The sequence below is a fragment of the Peromyscus maniculatus genome, chromosome 4 (genome assembly GCF_049852395.1).
Source record: "Peromyscus maniculatus bairdii isolate BWxNUB_F1_BW_parent chromosome 4, HU_Pman_BW_mat_3.1, whole genome shotgun sequence".
Classification (NCBI taxonomy): Eukaryota; Metazoa; Chordata; class Mammalia; order Rodentia; family Cricetidae; genus Peromyscus; species Peromyscus maniculatus.
In genome coordinates this window covers 9,668,031-9,684,277 of record NC_134855.1, presented here as the reverse complement: position 1 = coordinate 9,684,277, position 16,247 = coordinate 9,668,031, and the positions used below count along the sequence as shown (strand labels likewise).

Below are 16,247 nucleotides of genomic sequence, written 5' to 3'. Positions count from 1 at the left end.
TAAAAACAGCATCTTACATAGTCCAGCAAGCCTTGAACAATCTCGATCCTCCTGCCTCCATCTCCCGAGTGCTGGGGTTATGGACACATTTGGATCTCCAGTCTGTGTTTTTCTAACCTTTATTTTTGAAACAAGATCTCACTGATTTATTCAGGATGGTCCTCCTGCATCAGCCTCCCAAGTGTGGACTGAGAGGCCTATGTCACCATGCTCTGTTAAAGTCTTAAGACAGAGTCATCTGTGACCATACAGCTGGACCCTAAATTTGACAACAACTGTCCTTTTATTGTTTGTTTTGGTTTGGGTGGGGTTTTTTTGTTTTGTTTTGTTTTGTTTTGTTTTGTTTTGAAACAAGGCCTCTCTGTGTAGCCCTGGCTGTCCTGAAACTTGCTCTGTAGACCAGGTTGGCCTTGAACTCATAGAGATCTGCCTGCCTCCACCTCTCAAGTGCTGGGAGTAAAGATGTGTGCCACCATACCCAGCACCAGCTGGCCTTATAAGAGATGCACAGGCAGAAGACAGACAGAAGACCGTGTGACCACTAAGGCTCAGATAAAAATGGCCACAAGTCAGGAGCCACCAACTCCTGAGAGATTCTGAAATATTAAGACAGGACCATCCGCCAGGATCTAGAGGGATCCAGAGCCCGGATGGGGCTTGGCCTTGGGACTCTGCCCTCAGCACTGTGGAAACAAACTCCTATTGTGCTAAGCAACCCTGCTGTGGACATTCACGTGACACAGGAAGCCGGGACAAGTCTCGTGAGAACAGTTCTGCCAGGGAATTTGGCAGTGCGGGCTTGCACGTGTGTATTCTTTCCGTCTAGAACTTTCTTGAGATGAATAACTGAGGATTTGTGAACAATCTTGGCATGAGTGCTCCCTGCAGCCTTCTTGAAGGAGAGCTGAGCAGACAGTCTACACAGAGAAGACCGTCACAAAGCTACAACAGAGACAAGAAACAGGGCCGACGGAGGGTCTGTGATGCACCCCTCACCCCCACGGGTGGACCCTTCCCTTGGAATCCTGGTCACAGACAGGGAGAGGCAGCCATGGGAGGTCGGAGCACAGGACGAAGTCTGAGAGATCTCAGTGCAGGGCCCCTCGCGAGGGCCCACGGCTGAGAGGGAGAGGGCCTGACCCCAGGTTGGGTGCCGTGTCTTCTCCATCCAACAGGACAGCCCACTGTGCGGCCACTGGACGTCACCACGAGGGGACAGGTCAACACAGAGGGCGTGGCCACACAGCCTCAGGAAAACACAGCAGTTGCGCGTGTCCTATTTTTGTGAAGGTGAAACTGTGTGGATGTGCAGAGAAAAGGCCGCAAGGGTTTGCTGTATGTGCGTACAGGGAGGCCTCTGTGGGGTGCGGCCAGGAGTCACGAAAGCAGCCGGTGCCTAGCCAGGCCCTGCCCGCCCCTGGCCTGGTCCTAGGAGGTGCAAAGGAGACCTGGTGTCTGCAAGCCCCCCCCCCGCCCCCCGCAACTCCCCCACCCCCCCAACTCTCCCCACCCCCGCTCAGGTCCATTCCCACAGCCTCTCTCCTGCCTCCATCGATTTTCCCACTCTTCAGAGAAGTGCCTGAGGGAAAGGAAGGAACATCCCTCTCAGTGCAGAGTCCCTCAGCTGGGGGGTGGGGGTGGCTGTGGCCGGCTTGTCCCTGCCCTGCCTGGAACCAGAGGCGGGGCTGGGCTGGCTGAGCTGTGAGGATGGAGTGACAGCGGTGGCGGTGGCGGCATGGGGTGTCAGGGCAGCCTCTAGGTGCGATGTGCTCTTCATGGTGGTCTTGGTGGAAGAGTGTCTATGGGGACTGCAGTGTGTGGCAGGAGGCAGGTACTGAGGCACGGGTGGACGGTGTGAGGACTATGGCTGCCAGATGCTGAGTCTAGCTCTCCAGAGGGGCTGGCCTGTGCCTGAAGTACAAGGCTGGCCCTGGCCTCGGCTGTGAAGCAACCTAGCTTATGTCACAGAGCTCACATGAGGAAATTGAGCGCGCACGTATATGTATATGGTGTGTGTGGTGTGTGTGTAGTGTGTGTGTGTGTTCGTGTGTGTGTGTGTGTGTGTGAGTGCGTGATGTGTGGTGTATGTATATGGCGTGTGTGTGTGTGTGTGTGGTGTGTATGTGTGTGTGTGGTGTGTGTGTGTGTATGTGTGAGTGCGTGATGTGTGGTGTATGTATATGGTGTGTGTGTGTGTGTGGTGTGTGTTCGTGTGTGTGGTGTGTGTGTATGTATGTGTGTGTGTTCATGTGTGTGTGGTGTGTATATGTGGTGTGTGTGTGGTGTGTGTATGTGTGAGTGTGTGATGTGTGGTGTATGTATATGGTGTGTGTGGTGTGTGTGTGTTCGTGTGTGTGTGTGTGTGTGTGTGGTGTGTGTATGTGTGTGTGTATGTTCGTGTGTGTGTGTGGTGTGTATATGTGGTGTGTGTGTGGTGTGTGTATGTGTGAGTGTGTGATGTGTGGTGTATGTATATGGTGTGTGTGTGTGTGTGTGTGTGGTGGTGTGTGTGTGTGTTCGTGTGTGTGTGTGTGTGTGTGATGGTGTGTGATGGTGTGTGTGTGTGGTGGTGTGTGTGTGTGTGTGTGTGTGTGTGTGTGGTGTGTGTGGTGTGTGTGTGTGTTTGAATCCTGACCTGGGACCTTAGGCTCTGCCAGTGCTGGGAACACAGAGGGGCAGCTATGTGGCCTGGGGGGGACGACAGTGGGCTCTCTACGTGCCTGAGTCATTAGCCCTGACTCTCTGCCGTTCCCTCTGGAGATCGGCCTCCCCTGCTCAGCCCCACAGTGGCCCCCACAAACCTCCATGCCTCCCACAGTCAGGACAACAAACTAGTCACCCCAGATTGGGTTCGCTCTGCACCCAGATCAGGTGCTCTGGGCAGTCCAGAGAGCTGAGGCCTCCCTGCCGGGCCTGTGGTGCCCACGTCCTGGTCGGTCACCCTGGAGGCCCCACGTGTGTTTGTTAAGTGAGTGAATGAGCCCTGGTCACCACTGAGGAGAGAGGCCCAGACAGCCTGCTGTGAGAGTCTAAGTCATCCTCCGTGGTGTTGGAGTGCGCAGGAATGTGGGGATGTATGCCGGAGAGTGTGTGCAGGTCCATGCACATGTCCACATGCGTCTAATAAGTGTGCACACGTCTACCTGTGTACACACTTGTGAGTTCGCCCACACGTACTTACCTGAGCGCACACTTTGCTGACTGTACACTACATCTTGCTCTCAGGTTTGGCAGGCAAGACTTCCTGACCTCCAGGCCACCCCCCTGCTGCCCACCCCCAGCCGCCACAGGCCCCTCAGCAGTTGCCTCAGAGTTCACCCTGCCGCTTTCCCAACACCCATGGGGTCTCCTGGCCTGGAAAGTGGGCACAAGAGCTCAGAGCTTTCAGCGTCGCCGTGACGGGATGGCGCCGGCGCACACAGTGGGCAAATCTGTGGTGTTCCTCCATGATGCCAAGTAGGGAGGTGGGCATCAGGCCGCAGCCATGCACCGAACCCGGGATTACTGCTGCTGGGATGGAGCCTTGGGAGAAGGGAACATCTCGTGGGGGTGGGGTGTGGTGAGAAAACCTGTGCACGTGTGCATCCACGTCTGTGCCTGTGGTGGTCAGAGGTTAACATCCAGGGTGTGGCCAGGCTTGCCTCTGCCTTGAGTGTTGGGTGACATATTCCGTTTACGTGGGTACCATGTGCACGTGTGTAAGTCAGAGGTCAGTTGGCACAATAGGTAACGTCCTTCCCCGTGTGGCTCCCGGCCTGGGACTCAGCTCCCTGTGCTCGGTGGCTGGAGCTTTGCTCCCTTGAGCCTTCTTGGCTGCCCTCCACCTTATGTTTTGAGTCAGAATCTCCCACTGAACCTAGAGCTCATTAATTGATCCACCGGCTGGCCGCTGAGCCTCCGGGGATCTCCGCACACTGGGACTGCCGATATCCCCCATCCGGCTCTTTTCCTGGGTGCTGGGGACCCGAACTCAGTCCCTCCTGTTTGCCCAGCAGACGCTTTACCCACCGCCCCATCTCTCCAGCACCAGAAGGTGGGAAACTGAATTCCTGTTGCTGGCCTGGGGGCTGTGGGAGCGGGATCGGGGAAGTACAGAAAATGAGGAGCTCGTGCTGGGCTCACTGTGAGGCCAGACCCTCCACAGCATGGTGACTGACGAATATGCTTGAACTCAAAACCCTAGTCTTCTCCCCACAAGCGCCTCCAAACACAAGCTTTCTACCTCCCCTGCCCTGCTATGTGGCTGTCTCCACACACGTGGTGGACTCTTGTCCCGTGGCCTCTGCATCTGCCATCTCTCTGCCTGCTGCATTCTGTCCCTAAGTCATCTTACGGCTGACCCCCGCTTGACCTCCAGTTCATAGGCCCCGCCCTCTGCCCAGCCACTCACGGTCATCGTCAGTATGAGCGGTGCCACTCCACAGCTGAACACATCTGTTAGCCCGCCCTCGTCAGGATGGATGGGCGAGGGAAGCCCAGCCCAGCCCCGGAGCCTGGGGAAGGGCAGGACGGGGTGTGTGAGGGAAGGGGAACTCAGGGCGGCGAGCCTCCGTCTGGCTCCACATGGTCAAAGCTCTTGATGTGTGCATCTTCACCCAAGCTCCAGCCGTCTGGGTGACCCTGGGGGCATGGTCCTGCAGCACGTCAATCTTTGGGGTGCAGGGAGGTCTGAGCGCAGACACCACTCCCTTCCCCTTGGATTAGGGTGATGGGTTCTCTACAGTGCTGGGAGGCAGGGCCTCTGGAGGCAGTGTCTGCTGCCCCCATGCTAAGTTTCTGGATGTGGAGTGGTGGGTGCTGTATGGGTGGCCCAAGGCCACTACTCTTCCGTCCCCGGTCCTGAGGCAGAAAACCTGGGCTGCGGCCTTACAAAGCGGGTCCACAAAGGGAATCAGAAAGAACAGGGTAGCAAGAGGGAACTTGCCAGCTCCAGGGCACTGCTCTTGGGAGTTCTGGCTCTCGGAGACTGACTATGGCCAACACCACCTGAGTCACAGCCCGGGTAGGGTCTTGACACAGGGTAGCTGGGAGGACAACGCTCTCCTCTCTGTAGGACGCTGGGGCCTGACCAGGCTTTGCAGCTCATGTGTGGCCTGGGCTGAGGGCCTTACAGAGGGCTGCTGGCTGCTTGGGAAGGCAGAGGTGGCCAGGACCTTGTCCAAAGCCGTCAGGGACACGGGGCCTAGGAATGTGTGTGGGCCCTCCTTCTCTCCCTCTCCTCCCCTCCCCTCTATCTCTCTCTCCTTGTCACAGCCCCCTCCGACCCCCTCCCTGTCTGTCTTCCTTCGGCCCCTTCTCCTCTCCTCGTCTGTGCCTGTCAGCTTCCTCACTACAGGCTGCTTCCTCGGGATGCTCTGGGGCTTCTCAAGCCCATCTGTGCAGCCGGACACCGCACACACCACCAGAAGCAGGCAGTGAGCTCTCACCAGCTTCCCAGGACTCGCCCACTTCTCTCCCTTTCTAGATAAGATCTAGAAAACAACTGGATGTGCCCTAAGCTGTAACTCCTCGGGTCTTTGTGCACCCCGCTCCCTCCATCCTCAAGGGGAACCCAAGCCTAGAGCTGACAAAACCTTGCTGGATGAACAGGAAACCATGTCTGCAGATACCCCAACCTTTGCTTAAGGAATTAAATCTTTACATGCCCAGATACTGTACTGTGCTCTGGTCCTGGGTCCTGCCTCAGGGCCTTTGCACAGGTTCTGGCTCTAGAGACCTCTGTTTCTCACTGTGTGACTTTGGATAAACTGCCTAACTTCTCTGAGCTTCTATTTTCTTGATTCATAATAGGATGCTTGAGGGTCCAAGGTAGTAAGAGTGCTAAACACACACTTGACACTTAGGGCGGAGCAGGGTCCTTTCCCTTCAGGAGCCGGCTCCTGTCCCACCTCTCCAGTCACAAGGCCATGTGGCTGGGACCTCATTCAGGACAGTTCTCTGTCCCAGCCTCCACTGTAAGGACCAGCAGATGGAAATAGAAAGGGACCAGGTCATGCCAGGTGGTGGCACATGCCTTTAATCCCAGCACTCAGGAGGCTGAGGCTGGTGGATCTCTGTGAGTTTGAGGCCACCCTAGTCTACAGAGTGAGATCCAGGACAGCCAGGGCTACACAGAGAAACCCTGTCTCAGGAAAAAAAGAAAGAAAGAAAGAAAGGAAGGGAGGGAGGGAGGGAGGGAGAGAGAGAGAGAGAGAGAGAGAGAGAGAGAGAGAGAGAGAGAGAGAGAGAGAGAAAGGAAAGAAGGAAGAAACAGGTCTGGAGACAGGTGAACTGGGTTCAGAGTCTGAGAATTCTGCATAGCTGTGTGACTGTGTGCGGGTTGCTTCACCTCTCTGTGCCTGAATGCTCTCTATGACGGAGGAAGAACACTGCCTGGCTGCCTGGCCTGCACCTCAGGGCTCTGGAGGTCCGCAGATGGCGGGAGAGCATGGGACTGGGCCTGGCAGACAGCCTGTCCTTGGATCCCAGGGGCTCTAGCAATACTGTGATGACAGGTGAGGGACCACTCTCAGAAGATGGACAGAAAGTGGACACCACTCACAGGTGGCCTTGAGCCTCAGCTCCAGCAACAGGCACTGAGGTCCCGTGACAAAGACCCCAGAGGGTGGGAGAAAGACATGCGAGCTGTCTCCCATAAGAAGCCCTGGCCACAGGGGTGGTGTGACCGCCTCGGCCTTGCCACAGGGCCTCAGAGCCCCTCACTCAAGTCCACAGTGGCTCTTCATGGAGGCCTGCCATGCCCAGGACACAGGCACCTAGCTGGGGAGACTTTTGGTGATGCAGCCGTTTTTGTACCACTCAGGCTCCTGTTAGTGGCCCCAATAAACTCACCAAGCCACACTCGGGTGGGGTCATTTCTTTGGTTGTCAGACTTTTGTTCACGTCCCTCCCCCCAAGAAAAGTGACGCAACATAACTGGTACCCCAACAGATTGACAGAGGGCTGTGGAAGTGGAGAAACTGAGAGATGAAACCACCCAACCCACCATGGCCACAGGAGGGAAATCCGGCCGTCAGGGACACCTAATTATCACTGGCTAAGGTCCCCATTGATACCAAGGACTGGAAGGCACCAGAGGAAGGACACGGGTTATTCAGGAAATCGGGCATGAGAGAGGCAGTGTTTGATGTTTACCAGAGAGTTAAGGAAGGCGTGGACTCCTCCTGACTGGTTGGATTGGGGTGGGATGCCATCTTTATGAGGCAGCTAAGAGCTTGAACAAAGGGCCGAGAGAGTTGGGGCCCTTCCTAAGAGCCATATTTTTATTGGGTGAAAACCCCAGAGCCAGAGGCGAGTGACCTCTCCAAGTTTTTTGTCAGGGAGTCCCCAGGGCATCCCAAACTATACAGGCGGCTGTGACTGCCATCGGTTGCCGGTCAGGACTCGGCGCTGAGTCCCCATCACTGAAGACATTTGGTTGCATGACGTGGGGAAATTGAGATGGACAGAGCTGGACGCACCCTTCCTGCTGGCTGGCTTTTGTGTGGCTGGAGGTGGTACGCAGGCTAGTGCGGGGTAATTGTTGCCAATGGTCCTGCTCTACTGTGAACCTTGCACGGTATACTATCAGCATGCCAACAAGATGTGCCCACTGGTACAATAGTGGTGCCAGTTAAAGTGCAACCAATTACCTTTGGCTGGGCTCTACGGCTGATCCACAGGACGGAACTGATGTTGAGCGCTTCTTTCAAGCCAGGACAAAGGCCCGTGGCCACTACAGCTCCTTTGTTAAGTGAATTTGGTGGACCTGCAAACATTTGCCTTCCAAGCATTCCTGTTTATGCCCATAGAATGCTGTTTCTATTAGTGTCAGCCACGGAGGCAAACTTCTTTGGTACAGTAGGTAGTGGTTGCTACAGGGAATTAGAACCAGTGAAGTGGGTGAGAATAAGGGACAGTTGATGTGGCACCCAGACAGAAATGGAGGAAACCGGACGTCTCTGTCATCCCACTCAACGCTCCGGGAACAACCTGGGAAGAGCGGGATGAGAGGGATGTAAAGGAGGAAGGGGTGGTGTGCTGTGTAGCTATTTCTTTCAAATTGAAACATTTTCTCCTGGAGGGAGGGGGGAGGAGGGACCATCGGTAAGTCTCAGGAAGTCATGAAAGCCTAAGGGGCCCAGGAAGTTCCAGTTGAAGAAATTACTCAGTGGTTAAGAGTGCCGGCCGGCTGCTCTCCCAGCAGACCTGAGTTCAGTTTCCAGCACCTACACAGGGCAAATCGCAACCCTTTTAACACCAGCTCCCGGGGATCTGATGCCCTCTTCTGGGCTTTGAGGGTACTACAGTCATGTGGTGTGCACGTGCGCATAAATAAAATTTTTCATAAATAAAAATTTTTTAATAAAAACAGGGAATAATAAATAAATAATTAAAGCAAATACATAAAAGGAAACTCAGAAAATTACAAGATCCATGAGGCCCTTCCCAAAGGTCATTCAAGCAGTCAAATGGGTTGCTGGGTAAGAGGGCCCTTGTGAGTGGGGCTGCCTGGAAGAGTGCAGGGAAGGCTCAAGAGAGAGCTTTGGGGTGTCGTCTCCCAGGCTGGGTCGGACCCTTCATGCGGCAGTCATCCTAGAGTCACTGTGGGTCTATAAATAGCCCCTCACCTAGTGTCCTAGCTCGGTTTCTGTCGCTGTGATAAACCACTGGGAAGGAAAGAGGTTGCTTCGCCTTACAACCGTCCGTCATTGAGGGACACCAAGGCAGGACTCGAGAGGGGACCTGAAGCGGAGGAGAAGATGGAGGTGTTAACTGGCTGGCTCCCTGTGGCTGGCTCAGCTTGTTTTCCTATACACACAAGCCCCTCTGTCTGGTGGGGGGGGATACGGAAAGGGGGGATGTGATCACCACCCACAATTCCCAGCACGCACATAGTGGTTCATGGCCATCAGTAATTCCAGTTCCGGGGATCCGACCCCCACTCCTAGCTTCCTTGAGCACCAGACATGCATGAGCTGCACATACGTGTATGTGGACACATCACTCATACACATAAAATAAAACAATTTTTGTTAAAGAACATGGCCTACAGACTTGCCTAGAGGCCAGTGTGTTAGAGGCATTTCTCAGTGGAGGCTCCCTCTTCCCGCATGAACCCAGCTTCTGTCAAGTTGACAGAAAGATGAACAGCACACCCGTGTTCCTGTAGGTAACCCCAACAGCCCATTAGTCAGTGAGGAGACCTCAGTGGGCTGGTTTCTTTGGCTATCATCAGTATTCTCTTTCTGGGGTGACACATCTGGATTATGTCTCCCCAGAAAAGTTACATATCACATGCCATCTCTTCTTCCTCCTCCTCCTCCTCCTTCTCCTGAGACAGGGTTTCTCTGTGATGTGGCTCTGGCTGTCCTGGAACTCGCTCTGTGGACCAGGCTGGTCTTCAACACTCCTGTCTGTCTCCCAAGTGCTGGGATTAAGGGTGTGCATCAACCTCCCTGTCATAAATCCTAGTTCTTTACATACTAATTAAAATAGGGGTGGGTGGGTGGACATGCCCCGTGCACATGTGGGTGTCAGAGAGCCACCCTCTGGAGTCTCTCCTTCCACCATAGGGCTCAAGGGATTGAACTCAAGTCTTCAGGCTTGTACAGAAAGTATTTTCGCCCCACTGAGCTAGTTTGCTAACACTCAAAACATTTTTTAAATGCAAAAAAGAGGACTTTTTTTTTTAAACTCCAACCTTCTCCTCCATTACTGCCACATGGCTCCCACGGCTCTTCAAGCTCACAGCAGCTCATGGGCTCCAGGTTCTGTAGCATGCCCACCAACTGTACAAGATCGATACATCGGTCAATAGACGTGCCTCATTATGTCATACAAAATAGCAATCCCCCACCGTCTGGTGACATCTGTGTCTGTTTGCACCCTTGCTTACAAAAGACAGAAAACCTAACCCAGGAAGGAACTACAGGTGCCTGTCACAGAACAATCAGTGCTAGGAGAGGGCTGCAGGCATGGTTTGATCCAGAGGCTCACAGCATTGGCGTACTGGCTTGGCTTCTCCTCCATCCCTTCGCCTCTACCCTCCTCACAGTGCTGGCTGGGTGAGCCCACTCAGGGCAGCAGCAATGGCTGCTGGGATCCCCGAACTCCTCTTCCTCCTGGAGGCAGGAGCAGCTTTGTGTCCTGGGGAAGACAAGGGCAGGGTCTCAAAGGCGCCTGGACATCCTGTACAAGAGGCTCAGAGAAGTCTTCAGGGGATGCTCTTATGTATCCCTTTCCTCCAAGACGGAAACATTCCATCCTGCAGGGAAGCTGCTTAAGCTGGAAGGTACATTCAAAATGTTCAGGAAGTCCCTGAAACTGACTAGATTCTCTAAGTCCCTTCTTGCCAAGAGGTAAGCAAGCCAAGCTACTGAGGGTCACTCTCCAACAAGACAAGCTGCTAGGAAGACTCAGACTAGACCAGCTGCCTGGAAGAGGTTTACACCAACTGAGTCACCGAGAAAGACACTCTCCAGCCTGTGAGCTGTCTGCAGGCAGTGTGCTCCAGGTTCCCAGCTTTGTGAGCTGTCACTCATGCTGTGGTGGGCCCTGGTGATGCAGCTGTCTGTGAGTCATTTCTGCGCCTCTAAGTGACCCCTCACCCGTATTCCCAAAAGTAACCCCAGCTAAGCTCGGTGGTTCACCAAGTTGGTATCCGTACTTTGGTCTGTCAGGGATGGATGTTGTGTCTCCCCAGGAAGTTCTGTCACACAACAGGGGCAGATCCAACCAGAAGAATGGCCTGAGGGAGGATTAGGGTCTGATAGCAGTCCTGAGACACAGGACTAAGGCCGTAGAGACTGGAGCGGACGGGGAGGCTGTGCAGTGAGCTGTGGGGTAAGGAGACCCTGCACACACTGGGCACAGTCTGGGCATGCTGCTGCTCACTGGCCACCGCTGCAAAGTGCTGGTGCAATCTGTGCCCAGTCACCATTCCAGCCCTTGGGTCTCAGTGTCTCCATTCCGGCCCTGCGGGGAGGGGCTTGTCTGAGGAGGGAGGTGTCCCAGACGAGGTAAGCCCTTGTCTGTCCGTCTCATCTGGGCCGTGTGTCTGGCTACGCTGCCATCCTTCTTCCTGTTTGGCAGGAAAGCCATTAAGCTGCAGACCCCCCGGCAGGGCTGCAGGCTCAGCACTAAGTGCATTTGCACCCATTAGTAAGAAGCCTGGACCAGCTAGCCGGGGCTAATGCACAGCTCCCCTCCCCCCACCCCCTGGAGACTGCTGGCCACAGCCCCACCCAAGTGCTCTAAGAATGGAACCTGGGGCCTCCAAGACGCACATGGACTGTCTGAGCTGTAAGTCAGTCAGCCGGGCCTCTACTCTTAAGGGCTACATTCCACGTGGGCGATGGTACCTATTGTCACAAGCATGACGGAAGGCACCAGAGGGGACAGCTATGGACTGGGTGGCTGGAAGAAACTCCAGAAGCCCACAGCCTAGTGTTAGGCTAGACTTGCTGGCCGGTGAAGCCCAGAGAGCTTCTGTGTGCAGCTTTGTACACGGTGTAGGGAGCTGAACTTTCTCCCAAGCTCTGTTCGTCTTGAAAACTGCATTTTTTGAAAAGCCAGTCACCTCCACCTAAGCCTCAGGTTTTATGTAAAAATGACTCTCTGTGAATCAGAGGTGTACACTACTTACTTAGACAGACAAACAGCAGACTGTCCTCGGTGAGTCAGCTTGCCCTCATGGAGGAGCCTGGTGAGTCACACATGAGAAAGTCCAGCGAGAATCTTCTGTAGCTGCCCCTGAGCTCCCCAGAGTCTGTGGCGGGGGTGTGGGTGTGGGTGTGGGAGGGGGTGTATGAGAGAGGGCCACTCTGTGTTCCACCCTCTCCTCGTTAACCTTAAAATAGATCAATAAGTTCTTGGAGGGAGGAGTTTTCTTTTTGCCTCTGGAGAGGGCATTAGCTCAGAATGGTCAAGAATGTCAGGGCTTGAGATGAACACGGTGGTGCACACCTTTAATCCTCGCACTTGAGAGGCAGAGGCGGGCCAGCCTGGGCTACAGAGTGAGTTCCAGGACAGCCAGGGCTACACAGTGAGACCTTGTCTCAAAAGAAGAAAGAGAAGGAGGAGGAGGAAGAAAAAAAGGAAGGAAGGAAGGAAGGAAGGAAGGAAGGAAGGAAGGAAGGAAGGAAGGAAGGAAGGAAGGAAGGAAGGAAGGAAGAGAGAAAGGAAGAAAGAGAGAGAGAAAGAAAGAAGGTTGGGGCTGGGGAGACAGCTTAGTCTGTAAAACGCTTGCTGCCTAAGCGTGAGACCATGAATTTAATCCCCAGCACCCACGGAAAAGGCCATCAGGACATGACTGAGTGAGACGGACATCCAGCCTCGAGCTCTGGTCTCCATGTAAATGCACTACACGTGTACACCCACAGAAGCACAAACACACACACACACACACACACACACACACACACACACACACACACAAACCAGCTGACAATAAGACAATAGAATCTTAGAAATATACTGCTGGGCGGTATTGGCACCTTTAACCCCGGCACTCAGGAGGCAGAGGCCTGGTCTACAGGACAGCCAAAGAACACAGAGAAACTGTGTCTTGGAAAAGAAGAAGAAAAAAGAAAACAAAACAAACAAACAAACAAAAAACAGAAATAAAAATCATGTGCTTAGGTCACACAGTGAAGAAGGAACAGGATCCAAGCTCAGGATGTCCACCAGGATAGAGAGGGACAGACAGACAGACAGGCCACAGGGACTGCTGACCCTGCTCTGCTACCGGTTGTGTTCTTAGCTGAAGTGGGTGTGGGGAATGGATTCTTTTTCCGAGGGAATTCGGAGGCCTCTGCGGTCCTGGCTGCCATGTGGTCCCCTGCACCTCCAGGTCTTCTCACTGTCCATCCTTGCAGCAAACCCATGTGTCCACGTGTCTCCAACTCCTGCCCTGGACTCTGGCCACCACCACAGGGGACTCCGCAGCCCTGTCTGCATGGTTAAAACAGAGCCACCCAGGGAGGGTGGTCTCCTGAGTCACCTTGGAGCCCAGGAATCTGCATTCCACATTCCCCTCCTCAGAGCAAGGGACCAGGCCCCAGAACCCACAAATACTGGGTGAGCCTGCTCAGACCTCAGCTCTGTGCCTACCTCCTCAGCCACTGAACAGAAATTGGCAGAGATCTCCATCTGTGCCAGTGGCTGGAGGTTTAGACCCTCAGGGAAGGTCCTTCCCTCTGGGACTCAGTGTCCGTTCTCTCTGCCTGGATCAGTCTTTTCTCAGTTGATCTCTGGGGAGGAACTCTTGTTCATCCCTCAAAACCCAAGGGGCGGGGCATGGTGGTGCACACCTTTAATCCCAGCACTCCGGAGGCAGAGGGCAGGTGGATCTCTGTGAGCTCCAGGCCAGCCAAAGCTATATGGTGAGACTATGCAAAAAAAAAAAAAAAAAAAACCTCCAAGAGCACAGTCCCCATCCCCCACCCTCCTTTCTCCCTCTCTCACTCACTCCTGCCTTGCCGGGATGGTTTGTTCTGTTTTTCTAGAGACCGTTCAGCATCAGGGGCAGGAGACTTGGCTCTGCCTCCAGCACCTTCTCTTAACAAAGGCTAGGACCTTTCCACTGCGGGTACAATGGGGACTGACGTTGCCTTCTTTGTGGGGCTGCCTTGGGGTTGAAATGAGACGCCCCGGTGAAGGACTCTCTGGCTGCCCGCAGGCCTGAGCACTCCTCCAGCCTCAGAGCCCTGGGATCCAGGGTGGGGCTTCTCTGAGGAGGACCAGCTTGGGGGTGGCTCTGGGCTCTGCTGCTGAACTGTTCCCACAAGTAGCCGTCAGTGACTGTGGAGGAGGGAAAGGGCCACCGCCTGGTGTGAGCGAGGACAGCAAGGTCCACAGTGGGAGCATGACAGGGGGGACCTGATGCTGTCCCCTCCAGGGCTGGCTCCGTTCCGAGGAGAGCAGGGTGCCTGCGAGGCAGGAAGCCTGGCCCCAGCTGCACAGTGCAGGGAGGATCTCTTGATGTCTGAGCTGCTCAGGAGAGGCGGAGACAGCAGGGCCTGGGAGACGGTCTCCATGGCAACCACTGCCACTCATTCCCCATCTCCTATGTAAATTAGTTACAATTTTATTAGTGTACAGAATTTCAGGAGGCCAAATTCTGCCTTGGAAGGGAAAAGGGTTGGGGGCACAGAGACAAGTGTCAAGGGCTTCCTCGTCCCCCAGGACTGCGACTCTGCGATGTGTCCATGCAGAGTGACGGCCACATCTGTCTCCTCGCCAGCCACTGGGGTTGGGGTCAGCCCATCCCTGGAGAGCAAGCCGAGTCCATTTCCCATCACTGGCCTCCTGCAGCAGCCTGGGAGCCCCCACCCCACACAGCTGAGGTTGTTAGCTGGCCCCTGAGTGCCCCGGGCCAGTATGGGCAAGATGCTTGCTTTCTTCTCTCACTGCAGAACCTAGGGTCAAAGTTCACAGAGCACTGGCGCACACCAGCAGACAGGTGAGGGCTCACGGGGCTCTGGGCTTCTGGAAAGACCATGGGTCCCTGGCTACAAGACTCATGTGTGGGCCCACTGCCTAGGGACCGCACATCTGACCTTGCAGCTGCAGGCAGATGTGTGTGTCAGTGCCAGCAGAAGCATGGCTTTCAGGTTCCTGAGACTCTCAATCATACCTACCACACACACACACACACACACACACACACACACACACACACACGACACGTTTTTTTTTCCCCCAAAGAGAGAAAAAAGGGACAGATTTGTCTTTTTCCTAAGGCTGTTGTTAAAATTAGTTGTGCCTCCCAAGGCACATCCCATGTGTGTGCCCCTGAGGTGGCTCTGTTTCCTCCCTGCAGAGCTTGCTCTGGGGAACTCAGGGCCCCAGCAAGGCACCTGTCAACAACCACACCAGTGCCTGGCAAGGGGCAGTATAACGTGGCACCCCATGGGTGGATCTAGGTCAGGGTAAGTCTCACAAGTGTGGTCCCCAGGCCAAAACAGGAGAGGCCGCCTGGCTGAGAGAACCGCTCAATAAAGCTTGGCTGCTTGCAGACTGGGGGGGGGGGGGGTGCGCAGAAGGATGGAGCAGGGAATGGGTGGGAGGGGGAGTGAAGACTGTTGGCTGGGCTACGGAAAGAAGGAAGGATAAATGAAGGAGAGAGGAGAGAACGGGGGAGAAGACAGAGGAGGGGTGGGGAGGAGGGGAGGAGAGAGGAGTGGTGGGGAGGAGGGATGGAGAATGGCAGCTTGATGGGTGGAACTGTGGACAGAAGGGTGGACAAAGGGATGGGTGGAAAGATGGAGGGAGGGTGGAAGAGAGAGAGAGAGGCTGGATGGCAGGGTGGACAGAGGGATGGGTGGAGGCTTTGAAGACGGTTTTCACTGGGGCCAGGCTTGTGTGCTCTGGACACCGGGCTCCCACTCCGACTTTGCGTTCAGTTCTTGTACTTTGCCAAAGCATCAGATCCCACTGAGCCTCGGCTCTCTTACATGGAGAATGGGAGACAGGAAATGGCCTGTGGCCTCTATAATACCTCTAAAGCATCCAGGCTAGCCGTGCACACAGTAAGAGCTTAATACATGTTTACTCTTATGGGGACACACAGAGAGTAGATGCCCGGTCTTCTCTTGGGGTTCTGCGTCAGCTAGGCAGGGTTTGTTTCGATGGAGAAGGTCTCTGTGCAAGGAGAGTGGGAGGTGGGAGCAGGGTGGCACTGGCACTGGGCACTGGCTAGAGCTCCAGGTTGGCAGTCTCTGATGGTAGGCCGGGAGCAAAGGGGTGGGCAGGAAAGCCTAAGTCTCGAGGGGCTGGAGTCCAGGGAGAGGAGGAGGAACAGGTCCCTTAGGTTAGGCCCTGACAACTGGTGGCGGTGGTGGCGCACACCTTTAATCCCAGCACTTGGGAAGCAGAAGCAGGCAGATCCCTGAGTTCAAGGCCAGCCTGGTCTACAGAGCGAGTGCCTGGACAGCCAGAGCTATATAGTGAGACCCTGTCTCAAAAAAAAAAAAAAAGATTCATCCCTAACAACTGCAGAGGACACAGTGAGGACAGTGAGGACAGAGAGGTCCAGAGGTCCAGGGGGTAGAGGCTGAGGCAGGAGCTTTTCAGCTCAGGAGCTGACTCAATTTTTCCCACGGGCTGGCTGGTTTCCAACAGTGCTTCCCATCTCTGTTCTGGCTTGAGCTGGAGTTGACCCCAGGTGGGCAGACACTCCTCATGGGCCCATGGTGACCAGCCTTTCCCAGTAGGATGGGGACCCACTCACTGCTGAGGAGAGGGCTAGGCCTCAGGCCATCTGG

At 54.8% G+C, this 16,247-nt stretch overlaps 1 long non-coding RNA gene across 2 annotated transcripts; it reads right to left on the bottom strand.

The window, feature by feature from the left end:
- Positions 1-8,995: 8,995 nt before the first annotated feature.
- LOC121828596 (uncharacterized) lies at positions 8,996-13,330 on the bottom strand. Of its 2 annotated transcripts, XR_006071016.2 has the most exons (4): positions 12,715-13,330; positions 11,627-11,749; positions 9,683-11,062; positions 8,996-9,145 (listed from the first exon to the last, which is right to left on the bottom strand). It is a non-coding gene; the product is annotated as an uncharacterized LOC121828596 (long non-coding RNA). The 2 variants fall into 2 exon arrangements; XR_013050414.1 differs by having other exon boundaries at positions 8,996-11,062.
- Between the last annotated feature and the right edge of the window lie 2,917 nt (positions 13,331-16,247).